The sequence below is a fragment of the Magnolia sinica genome, chromosome 19 (assembly GCF_029962835.1).
Source record: "Magnolia sinica isolate HGM2019 chromosome 19, MsV1, whole genome shotgun sequence".
Classification (NCBI taxonomy): domain Eukaryota; kingdom Viridiplantae; phylum Streptophyta; class Magnoliopsida; order Magnoliales; family Magnoliaceae; genus Magnolia; species Magnolia sinica.
The window spans coordinates 62,859,001-62,872,590 of NC_080591.1; positions in this window are offsets into that span (position 1 = coordinate 62,859,001).

Sequence of the window (13,590 nt, forward strand, 5' to 3'; positions counted from 1 at the left end):
CCATTTGATTGGGCCGATGTAATATACGAGGCCCGTTGTTGAGGCCCACCTTAATGTGATATATGAGGCCCATTGTTGAGACTCACCTTGATATATATGAGGCCCATGTGGTGTAACCCATTTGATGTATCTGAGGCCCATGGGTTGAGGCCCAATGGGATGTACATAAGGTGCATTACAATGTGTAATTCTACCATGGTTTATGTAATGATGTTTATAATGGGCCATGCCTTGAGAGCAATGATGGTTTGACGTCCACATTGTAAGAATAATGTTGGTTAAATGTTCACATTATAACTCTCCCTAGGGCCCATTAATAGGCCCATACTTGTTGTGTGTAGGCCGTCTAGGCCCATCTTCGTTGTGAAGATAGTTTATCACCATATAACATACTTAGTATAATTCCATGATTCATACTCATTCACATCATATGTATGCTTGATATGAGGAGTGACTGATCACAGCATATGCCATTGAGCAGATTATTTATGGGACTCACTGATAGGAGTTACCTACATGAGCGCATGGTACGCGCAAGATTGCTGCATGACTGGATAGTATGACTCATGCATCTCGCATATGTGTGACATGACCATTGTACGCCCTATCGACATCAGGGTCGTGGCCTCCACAGGCACATCGTGGATGGTTGTATTGGATACCAGAAATACTTGGTTCTAGCACTGTGGGTACTTAGGATGTCATTGGGTGAAAGTCTCAGAACCTTTTTGGTACTAGGAGATGCTCCAACACTTAGACCGAGTGGATACACGACCGCAGGAGTGCCGAATACCAGTAGGCTACGTCTCCAACTATGTCGTGGTTTGTTGGAAAGGGGTATGACCTTATCCGCCCGAGTGAGGGGGTTGTAAGCTACGCCGAGTTTAACCAGCTCACAAATGAGTCCGCTATCGACAAGTCGGGTAGGTATTGGCAGATTACTGGTCAGGCGGATAGTGTGGTCTCTTTCACTCGTTGGGCTGTGCGGCTAGGGAAGTGGCAGTCAGTGTGGAGTGTACTAGACCCCGGTGATATCCCAGAGAAAAACTGTAATGATATGTGTACTTGATGAGGACTGGCATGCTTGCTTTGTATCTCGCATATGACATTTGGCTACAAAAGCCTCGCATCGCATGGTCTTAGTATGGCCGATAGCATTCAAGCCTTGCATCACATAGCATTGGTACGGCTGATTGTATTCATGGACTTACCTGCATATTTCCACATTACTCTGATATTGTATACTTGACACTCGCCTTACGCACACACTTACACCACCCTCTAAGCTTTTGTAAGCTTATACACGACCGTTGCGTGCAGGTGTCGTTGGATTGTAGCAGCGCTGAGGTAGGAGCGCATATTAGACTATTTTGGGGCGCCTTTTGATCACCTTGTATTTCTCTTTTCGCATTATACTTAAAGTTTTTGATATAATGGATATGTGGTGATGTTGTTTTGTGATTTGGTTATGCCTGTGGTTATGCTCCATTACAAAAAAAATGATACTGAAAATCCTCATTGTAGGATCTCAGGATTGGAATCTGGCATATGAGTGTCAAAATCTGAGAATGGGGTACTATAGAGGCTATCGGCACCGGATTCGGCGATTGAGAATTTTGTGAGCTTGTTTTCCGAGTTTCTGCAACGTTTCCAGCCCAAAAACGGCCCGGTCTTAGCATGATTCCGTCCCATCTTTCAGCCTATTTTCAGCATGTTTTCAGGTTAGATTTTCAGCTATTTACAAGTTAGATTTTTAGCTATTTTTAGGCTGGTTTTCAGCTCCACATAGGGTACATTTACATGCATATATTCAGCTCATTTCAGAGCCCAGATAGGGCCCCTTTTTTGCTCTCTACACGGACCTACTGGTGGGGTACTTGCAGCCTAAAACAAACGCTCTATTAGGGGATGTTTTCTGGTTAGTTTAGAGTCCCAAGAGGAGGGGGGAGAAGGTGTAACCTACACAGTTTGAGCTTAACTCGAGCTGGGGATGGAATGCATGCACCCACGCTCCTTTCTTCCACCCTCTCTCTCTCTCTTTTCTACCTCTCTATCTTCTTCTCCCTTTGGTTGTGGAGCTGTAGGCTGAGCTGACTCGATCTAATTTTTATAGGCTGAGTTGGGGCAATGTGCATTGAGCCCACTCGGCAGAGCTTACACCCTCTGTTTCTCTCCTCTCTCTCCTTTCCTCCTCTGGTGTGAAACCTGAGGGCAGCGATGCCCATTTATAGGCAAGGGAGAGAAGTCTCCAACAGCTGGGATCACTCCACGTGGCCTCAGTGAACGGCCGTTGATGTGCCAACTTCCCCTGTCCGAAAAAGGAAAGACTCTTGTTTTCTTCTTTCTAGCTTGTTCGGCCTTTTTGGTTGTGAGAGGACTCCTCTCAAGTTGGTGAGTGTAATGACCCTGAAAATTTTGTGCCAAGACCCGAGTCCTACCTCTATTTTCCTTAGAAGCTTATTGGGGTAATTAGCGCTTAACTCGATTGCTTGTGAAATTTGCATCAATCACTTTAAATTTGATCTGCATGACTCAAAACCTGTAGAATGGTTAGCACTATGTTACTCTGAGATCTGGGATTCATCGCTAAATCCAGTTGCTCTTGGGAATTTTTGGAAGTTCTGGATCGGACCTGGACCGCACGTCGAAAGTCCGATAGCGATGATCTTAGGCAGTTGTGGTCACCATGTTGGACTTGGCCATCACCTCAAAAATCAAGTCCAGATGATGTTCTGGGTCGATTTGATTAAGTCCGGAGTGAAGAGTGTGAGAACGGTTGGAAATTAAATAAGATTTTATGAAATCTGAGTCGTGTCACTTGCGCGACGATTTTAAGCAATCTGACCGTTGGATTCTGACCCAATTTCACCCTCTGATTAGGAAAGATGGCCCAGGCATGTTCTTATGCTTGTGGACCTGATCGAGTTTCGGTGACCGTTGAATTGAGTTTGGTCTGCCACGGCTAATCTGAAGATCCGATCGGTACGAAAACTCAGCTTGACCTAGATCCATGGTCAGTGAGCTTAAGTCCGACCTTTTGTGGATATAGGCCCACCGGAAGTGCTCCGTTGGATCGAGAGAGGCCTGTTTTGGTTATACCCTAAGTATACCTTAGCCCTGGGGTTATTTTCATCAATGCTAGGCCTATATATAGACCTTAAAATCCTAACTCTCTTTTCCATACGAATTTCCTAACCCTAGCTAAGAAAGAGAGAGGAAAAGAGAGAGAAAGTGAGAGAGAAGTTGGTGAATCATCTTAGATTCTTTCTTGTTCTTCTTCATCCTTAAACCTTCACTTTTAAATCGTTATTTCGGCGATTCTGAGTTCATCTTTGGGTAAGTTAACCTAACCCTAATCTGTTTAACCCTAATCTGTTTTAGAGCTTAGAATAGTCTTTGTGTTGTTGTAGCTCATTTCTATTCTTGTCTTAGGTTATCTAGTTGCCGTTGACGAAGACATATCATCTGAATCAGTTCGGTGCTCTATTTCCTGTCTAAGGTGCGGACTTTAATCGTATAGGTTATGGTTTTCAAGGCTTTCAATGCCAGTGAATGGTTTATTCTTGTTATGGATGAGATTTCACATGCCAAATGTTATGTTTATTTTGCGTTCCTGATATGCATGTGTTATATTGAGATTTGTGTATTCTATGTGTATGTATAAAGTACCGTATACGTATAAAATATGAACATGTGTTTGTCATGATTAATTGTTGTGTACTTATGCTAATTGTATGTGCGGCAACTCCTTGGTAAAAGGAATTTTTCAAATGTGTGTATTTCAACATACGTCATGTATGTTGAACTATGTATTCTAAGTATTTGTAGAAATGCCTAAATGAACTAAAGTGTATTATATTATACTATCTGCGGGCGTTGAGAAGCGATTCTCAACACTCCTATTGATGTGTAGGATTTACCACTTGCAAGCCATATTCCTTGTTGTTTAATTTCAAGTCTTACTTATGCTTAAATCCATGTTAAGTTGATATTCTTCAAATGCTTACATACCATATGATTTGAGCTGTTGTTCCATTACTATTGTAAATTGTAGATATGAATATCTGTTGTAGTGGAATGTGTGTGGGACTATGAATTAGTCCAGGAAATCGGTAATCGGCCTTGAGATTGTGGTTGAGGTTGCTTTCGCCACAAAGGATGTGATTAGACGAACCCAAGTCGTATTAGAGTTGTCGGCAGTGGTTTGGCCACGCGGAGTGTTTGCGCATTCTATGTCGTTCAACCCAACGTGCGCTCGTGCTAGTCGAGTTCGTCAAGTAACCCGATTGTCCGATGTATGTTCACCATGTATGGACGCCATTGTTTGAATCTAGGGTACTAAACTTACCAATGAAATCCTATTAACCATTGTACCTTGATCCGCTAAGACTCATGAGCCGGACATGGTGGTATGGGACACCGTGGTCGAGCTGTCGGCCTACGCTGGGGTGACGAGCCTCCCCGTAGTGACCAGTGAGTAACCAAACTCGTGAGCCGATTATGGTGGTATGGGACACTATATTCGTGTTGTCGGCCTACATTGATTGGTGACGAGCCCTCTGTAGTGACCTCAAGCATACCTGGGTACCGCATTGAGGTGACGAGCCTTATTGTAGTAACGAAGGTATGATGGGCGTGCATTGATTGGTGACGAGCCCTTTGCAACGACCTAAAACCATACGATCGTATGAGATGCTTAGGACTGACGACCCTAGAATGGATCACTGTTTGGATGATGATTTGAGGAAGGTACCTTAGCTTCCCAATCCTACTGTATGAAAAGGACTAATAACAACTTGGTAATCATGTTCACGCACCGCATTTGCATGTGCTTTGAAGACGTGGCACACTTTGAGGCGAAGTCATGCGTAACGTAAGATGAAGACGCTGAGGGTGTACGCACGAGGGCACGCATCATTCTTCATACATCCTTGCATTAACAAGAGTACTTAGGACATGTTTGATTGTTCTGCTTTGTCATTACTGCTTGATTGAACTGATAACATGTTAACCTTTGCTATATTGTTCCACTGAGTTGATCACTCACTCCCACGTTCTGGGCGGTGTTAAACACCCACCAGACTCTGTCTTAGTTGTAGATGTTAATGAGACCTCTGAGGCAGATCAGGAGATCGAGGATGATGAGGCTGCATTTTCTTTCATGCAGTTTTCAGGCGGGTTCCAGTGAGCCTTGTTCTGATGCGCGGGATTCTGGGATTACTTTTGGGTTTTAATGATGTAATTTGATACTAGTAATTTTGATAGCAACACTTGTATTACGACCTGGTATGTGTAGGTATTTCAGGGATTCGCACATATACACATATATTTCTTTAAGTCTTCTGCTTGCGTTCTTCACTTATCCCTGAATTATATCTGCAATTTGGCTTAATCTATTCCATGTTTTATGCACTAATACAGACAACATACATCCATCATTAAATATGTTGCATAAGTGATGTTTTGGAACTCGGGAGTTGAGTTATGCTCAACCCTTGAATTTCAGGGCGTTACAGTGAGTGGAAGCCGGTAATCCCCTAGATAAACTGTCGTTAGCTTGCCCATCAAGCCATCTAGTGGTTCTTCATCTGTAGATCCTAGCCATACATAAGGAGATGGATGGTTTAGACCCAATTCCTTCATTTCTTTGCAGGGCTCTGTATCCCTATACAATTTTGGTTGGGCGGATCCCACGAGTAAAATGGACGGTTTGGATCGTCCAAAATGTGGCCAGTGTGGCCCACTTTGGAGCTTGAAGTTCCACCAATTTCAAATTTCGAAATGGCGGGAGAAATCCTTGCTTTTTGCATTTTTGCTTGGTCAAAGGCTATTTGACCGAGCAGCTTGGTTCGGTGCACATCATTCAATGGTGGTACAAGGTGCACATGCATCGCATATGGGGTCCACCATGATGATCGTATTAAATCTACTCCGTCCAATCATCTCGGGGGCCTTGCCTAGGGGTCCTGGCCTAGTTTGGGGCGAGGCTGAGGCCCAGGTGGGCCGTATCACACATCTCAGGCTTATTTGGCCTAATAAATGCCGATCCGATGGTCAGATTGGTTCAATACTTAATTTCAGCAGCTAATTATGGTTTTAAGACACGGTGGTGCATGGTTGGCTATCCACTGGCCTTCGACGATTGATTTTTAGAGTAATGCTACAACTAGCTGATTTAGAAACTATTCTGACTCAAGGTGCTTGATCAAGGTTACCTTCATAATCGCTGTAGAGTGCAAACTTAGTTTGTAGGGACTCTGATGGATGGCCTCAATGTTGACTGGAAGTTCCATCCTACACATGTTGAGTTCAAGTTATCTACTTAATCGGACCTGGTTTCCATTAATGTAGGTTTAAAAGGTAACACCCATGTACCAGAGGTATGGGGTGTTACAGTCTACCCCCTTACAAGAAAATTTCGCCCTCGAAATTACCTGTGGTGTGTTGTTGAACAAGTGAGGGTACTTTTCCCTGACTTTTGTTTCTCGTTCCCAAGTTGCCTCCTCTTCTCCGTGATGCGACCAAAGGACCTTGACCAATGGTATAGTCTTTGTCCGCAGGACTTTCTGCTTGTGGTCCAGGATGTGAAATAGGTTCCTCGGTGTAAGAAGCATTATCTGTAAGTTCAATCTACTCCCAGCTAACAATGTGCGACTCGTCAGGTGTGTACTTCTTCAACATGGATACGTGGAAGACGTTGTAGATACCTATAAGTGCGGTAAGTAGCGCAAGGTGGTATGTTATGGCTCCCGCGCGATCTAAAATTTTGAAAGGTCTAATGAAGCGAGGTGTTAGCTTCCTTTTCTGCCTAAACCTCATCAAACCCTTCATAGGCGAAACTTTTAGAAATACATGGTCGCCAGTCACAAACTCCAGGTTGTGTCATTGATTGTCCGCATAGATCTTCTGCCTGTTCTAGGCGGTGTGCAAACCCTTTCGAATAACATCGATTGCTTGGGTGGTAACCTGGACGAGCTCAGGTCTCAACAAACTCCGTTCTCCTACTTCTGCCTAGCATTGCGGAGCTCGGCAGGGGGACCATAAAGAGCCTCATAAGGTGTCATGCCTATGCTGGACTGGAAATTGTTATTATAGGCAAACTCTGCGAGGGCCAAATGATCGTCCCAATTCCCCTTGAAGTCGAGGACACACGCCCTCAACATGTCTTTCAGAACCTGATTTACTCTCTGTCTGGGGGTGAAAAGTCATACTAAACTTGAGTTCTGTGCCGAGTTCCTCCTACAACCTCCTCCAAAATATGGATGTGAACTGGGAGTCATAATCTGATATGATCTACTGAGGAACCTCGTAGGACCGAACGACTTCACGGACATAGAGTCTCGCCAGATTGTTAGTCAAATCTGTCATCCAAATAGGGAGGAATCGAGCAGACTTTGTCAGCCTATCCACAATGACCCATATTGAGTCATGTTTCTTCTGAGTCCTAGGAAGTCCCACAATGAAGTCCATAGAGATACTATCCCACTTCCATTCTGCCACCGGTAGTGGCTGCAGAAGGCCTATAAGCCTGCGATGCTCGGCCTTTATCTTCTGGCACACCTTACATCTTACCACAAAGCTTCCAATGTCCCTCTTCATGTTACCCCACCAATACTGTCTTTTCACGTAATTGTATATCTTTATACTCCCCAAGTGTATGGCCATTATGTCGTGGTGTGCCTCCATCATAACTTCTTTCCTCAAATCTGCATTGTCAAGTATGTATACTCACCCCTAGTATCGGAGACCACCGTCATCATCGATCCTCCAACCGGGCATTTCTTTGCCCCTACACCTCTCTTTCATCTTGACCAGCCATTCGTCCTGATCTTGGACTAAAATTATATGGCGCATTAAGGTTGGCTTAATGGTTAGAAGAGCCACATAAGCATCCGGCTCATCAAGTGTGAGTTGGATGTCGAAGTCTTAGACGAATTCTATCATCTCCCATTCTTTGATCATCAAATTGGCTATCAGTGCATGCTTCTTCTTCCGACTCAAAGTATCGACCGCAGAGTTTGCTTTGCCAGGGTGGTACAAGATATCAAAGCAAAAGTCCTTAAGTGTCTCCATTCACCGACGTTGCTGCATATTCAGATCCTTTTGCATGAATATATATATTTCAGACTCTTGTGGTCGCAGAATAACTGGAAACTCTCCTCGTAGAGTACCTTCATATTTTTAACGCAAAGACTACGGTTGTCAACTCTAGGTCATGAGTTGGGTAATTTTCCTCGTGCTTCTTCAACTAGCGTGAAGTGTAAGCGATCACCATGTACGTTCCTAGCGTGGCTAGACTAAAAGAAGGTGAAACAGAAGAAAACCATAAATCGACCATAACTTTTGATCGGAGTATCGTTACAGAATAAACAACCAATCAATCTTTACTGGAATGGGCCATCCGAGGTCAATTGACCCACATTGTGGGTCATGTCAGTCTGTTTCGTGAGAAAAAAAGTGGTTCGCACTACAAATGAGATTTATTTTAAATTATTATTATTAAGAATTATGTTATATTTCCTTATTTTTAGAGTTTTATGATTTTTATTTTTTTAAAAATTACTTATAATCATGCTAGGACTCCTTTAGTAAGGTTTATCAAGACTTTCTATTTTTTTTATTATAGAAATTAGGCTTTAGAAGTGTTTTACTAGAATTAGGACATTTATTAGGGTTAAAATTTTGCTATTTTTGTAATTACAAATTAAGTTGTGGAGGCTAGAGGGCGGATTTCCCGAGGGGATGGGGGATTGACTCTCACTTTTTCACTGGTTGCTTCACTTAAGAGCTTTCGTAAAAGGGGTAAAAGGGTATTTTATTTAACTAAAGTCACCACTAACCAATTATTATGATTCTGCAGTTGGTTATACCCTGTAAAAACACTTAAGATTGGGGACCTGAATATCCTTAAGTCTAAGATAACTTGTGAGTTTACATTCCAGAAATTCTGAGTAAGGGACCATGATTACAGAGAGGGAAGGTGTTAGGCACCCACTCTGACATACAGACGTATGGTCTTTACTTCACAAAATCTGACTAATTTCTAAGGAATGAGATTAATTCTCGCATGCAGAAAATGTAATGCAATGCAATGGTAGTGAGGATTGACCAATCTGAATTTCTGATGGGTGGGATCTGACTATATCTGTAAGCTATAAAGCATATGTTTGAAACGATCGAGTGTTGGGTTCAAGGTATGTATTATGGGATGCTTGATGTTGTATGGATGCTTATGATAAAACAACAACCAACCAACTAAGGTTTCTTGTGGACCTGCTCTGATTATATCGGTTAGCCTTAGAGCAAAGGCCCATCGGTCGGATACGACAAAACGATGGAATGCAATGTATATGTTAAATGACGGCTAGCAGCTAAAGTTTCTTGTAGGTAGGATTCGATTATATCGGTAAGCCTCAGAGCATACGCTCACTAGTCAGATGCTAGAAAATGATGAATGCACTATCATGCTAATGTATATGAGAAGTAATGAGGTTGAGAAAGGAATGAATTCTACACGATGTAATGATTGGGTTTGATGAAACTGATAGAAGCTTGAATGGTTTGATGAATGGTAGTGTTGTAAAGCTAGATTGCATGACTCATATTTAAACTGAGGTGGCTCGGGAGGCTTAGACTTTGGCTAGGCTAGCCTAGACCAGGGTTGAACTTTCTCTCTCATTCTCACTCTCCTTGGGTGAGAAGGGATTGTTGAAAATGGGAGTGGATGCATGAAATAAGAAGGGGATGGGCTATTTATAGTCTCTCAACTTAGTTTTCTGGTAATTCTTGGTGATCCTAGGGGCAAAAAGTGGTTGAAAGGCTGGGATTAGAGATTACCACATAGTATCATCTCATGGGTTGGATAATGTGGTAGAAGGGTAATTTTGTGTAAAGAGATGGCATCGAAGTAAATGCACCTCAATCACACACTTGGGGCTTGAAAAAGTAGAGTTCCACATGCTTGAGAGGTGCTGCCTCAAAGAGAGGAAGTGCCACGTGGCCGACTGCAACCTGGCTATCATCGGTCCCCACTTGGACTCCTTACTTTGGTAGACAGTATCCTCCAAGCGTGTGGAAGATCTGCTGTGAAGGTTGTGTCTTTGATGTTTTACCCATTTCTCCGATTGGGCTTGCTTTTGGGCTTAACTAGGTGAGTTGACTGGGTTGTAGGGTTGGGTTAGGCTAACCGAGTGAGTTGACTTAGCGAATTGATGGGTGAGTTGACTCATCGATCCGACTCAAGGGCCTAGGGTCTTGAGTTCTTAGGGTTTAGGGTTAGGCTAACTAGTCTAATTAGGTTGATTGAGTTGAATGGGTTGAATATAGGGTTTAGGACTGGGGTCCGTATGGTTTAGGATTGGGGTTTGGTTGTCCATCCATCAATTCAAACTCAATCATGAGGTCCTGGGTGGGCTCAATGAAGTTATCAACTTGGGTGGGGGTGTTTACATAGGTTTTTTTTTAAAAAAAAATAAAATTTATAGAAATAATAAAAAACAAAAAATAAAATTAGTGCTGTAATCGAGAGTTATATTACATAAATTATTTAATAAACTCAAGTTTTATCTTCTGTTTTTTTTTTTTCCTTGTGAATTCAAGAAACTACCCTTTTGGATTTAAGATTTTGCACACTTGAGGTGATCTTCTTCATTATCTCTTCGCATCCTTTCATGTATCACTTTCTAATGGAATCTAGGCTTCTTGCAATATTGGATTCCCAGTGTCCCAATTGTCAAAAACTTCCATACAATTGAACAGCCCTAATCCTTCCATTGATCACCTACACCCGGCCGTTACATAGGGGAAAAAATGGTCAGTATTTGATAAAAATAAATAAATAAATAAAGAAAAGAAAACGGGGCTCACAAAACGATATAGTCAGATGATTTTGCTACTGCTATGGATAAGCTGTTTATCATAATCGCGCTTCACTGGCGACACAAGAAGTTGATTTTTTGTTTCGGAGTTGAATCTGACCCATTGGTAATTTTCTTTTCACTGTTATGAATTCATCGGCAGATGGTGACATTCACAATCATCCATCAATGTAATTTCCTTGCATGGCCTGGGTTGCATAGCGTCCAGATCAATCACTCAATGTGCAGGCCGAAATAAGATATACACGGTACCTACTTCTGAGTGCACTAATGTGTTCGTGTGCCTCAATCTAAACTGATCATTCACTCGTCTATGGTGCAAAAATCATGCCAATCGGGTGATCCTAAGATTCTAATGAATAACATAAAAAATGGATGGTCAAGATTAACTAGATAAATAAAATAAGTCCAATTATCATCTTGAAACATCAGTAGTGTAGACCACTTGGTATCTTATGATTAAAAAGTAATACTTTGATTTGATGAATTCTAATGATGTGATTTATAACCAGTAGATAAATTCAGAGGGTTAGGACCATGTGCTGGCGCAATTCTTGCAGGATGGATTGCTCCCATTTGTATGTATGTATGAATGGTTCAGCTCGACAAAAGGTCCCACCATGTGCATTTTAAAAGGTTCAGTGACATTGCTCATATCTTGGTGTGAAGGTGGAGACATCAGCCAAGCCTATATAAATCTTTTCTAGAAAACTAATAAATAGAACCGTGTGAAAAATTAAAAAGTATAGGAAATTCCAGTCCCAAAAGACTAGGTGAGGCCCTTACCGTTAGAGATGGGTCGGGATGACTCCACTCAGCAAACCCAACTTGTCTGAGTCGTTCATACTCGACTTAATCCGAATTGAGAGGGTGGGTTGATCCGAACTGAGTAGACTTCGTCCAATCCGAATTCAAACTGAGTCGAGTTTGGGTCACCCATAACTCGACTCGACTCGACCTGAAATCCAACTCAGTACGTACTTGATTCGAAACTCGACTTGTACACACACGCGCGCGCGCGCGCACACACACACACACACACATATATATATAAATAACGCAGATATGATGTTTCAGATCTGAGACACCGTGTGTATCCGATGGAGAGGATGCAATTTTGACAAGCGCACCTAAGTTTTGAGATGTGATCAAAGCATGTGGATACCCGCTGCACCTGACCCGACTCGGTGCCGACTCGACCGACTTGGCACTTGTGACCGGGTCAGACTCGGTCCAGATTAGTCCAAGCCAGGCTCGGACTCGAATCGGGTCACGCATGCTAGACTCGGTACTAAGTCAAGTCAAGTTCGAGTCAGGTCTATTTCAAAACTGGAACCCGACTCGATCCGACTTGATGCCCAACTCTACTTACCATGGGGCTCATCCTGATGTAAGTATTCTATGTTCACGGCGTTAACTCGTTTTACCCTAGGCATGGACTTAAAAAATGAAGTAGATCCAAGAGTCATGTGGACCATACTGTAGGAAACAATGGTTACCGAACACCTCACCATTAAAAAAAATAATCTCCTAGAGTCCATGGTAATATTTTACTAAACGTTTATTTGCCATCCAACCTGTTGATAAGGTCACACAAACTTGAATGAAGGAAAAAAAAATGTCAGCTTGATATAAAACTTTTGTGGTTCATGGGAAGTTTTCAACGGTCAATCACAACTATTTCTTATGATATGGTCCACGTGAGATTTGGATCTGTTTAAATTATCGTAAAAAAACATATAGGCACGTGGATAGAGAATGTGGGTGTACATGAACCGAGCTAGCTTGGTCAGCTCGCTTGATTCAACTCGAAAAAGCTTGATTCGACTCAGTTCGAAGTTGAGTTTAAGCCGATTCGAGCTGATTTTTTGAGCTTGAAAATGAGTTCGAGCTGAGTTCAAGCAGGCCCCAGCTCGACTCAACTCGAATCGAATCCAGCTCGAATCGAACTTGGATCAAACCAGTTCGGTGACTCGGTTACTTTGCCATTAATGTTGCTCACCAAGTGTTTGATAAAATGACTCAACGAAGTGTGGCGGGCTGCAAGGAAGGTATGCACATGAAACAAATACTTTTTTTTTCTTGGTTTTTATGTTGCTTAGAAGGTATTTGATAAAATAACGTAAAACCATTGCTTCTGTTTCACATTCAGAAGGAATTTGAAAGTGCAGTCCAAGTATTTGTTGAAATGCTGTAATGGCGAACTTGGCTCGATCTTGGCTCGAACTCAGCTCAAACTGGCCTGAGCTATTGACTGAACTGAGCCGAGCTGAGTTCGAGCTGAGGTCAGCTAGTGGTCGAGCCAAGTCGAGCTGAGGCCAGCTCAACCCAATTTGACTAGATGTACACCCCCTAATAGAGAATACTACGTCAAGGTGGGCGCAACATACGGACACCCTTTGGCCGGAAATTCTTGCAAGAAGCTAGGTAGAACTCACAATGATGTATCATTATAGCAAATCCATCACGTTCATCAGTTTTGCAAGATCATTTTAGGAAATGGGCCTAAAAATATCTAAATAAATCCAAAACTCAAGTGGGCCATACGTTAGGAAAACGTGTGTAGCTAAATTTCTAGCGTTGAAACCTTCCTGGGTTTCACCGTGATGTTTGTATACCATCCATACCGTTAATATGGCCATTCTTACTAAGGATGAACTGAAAACATAAAAATTAGCCTGATTCAAAACTTCTGTGGCCCCACGCATGTTTC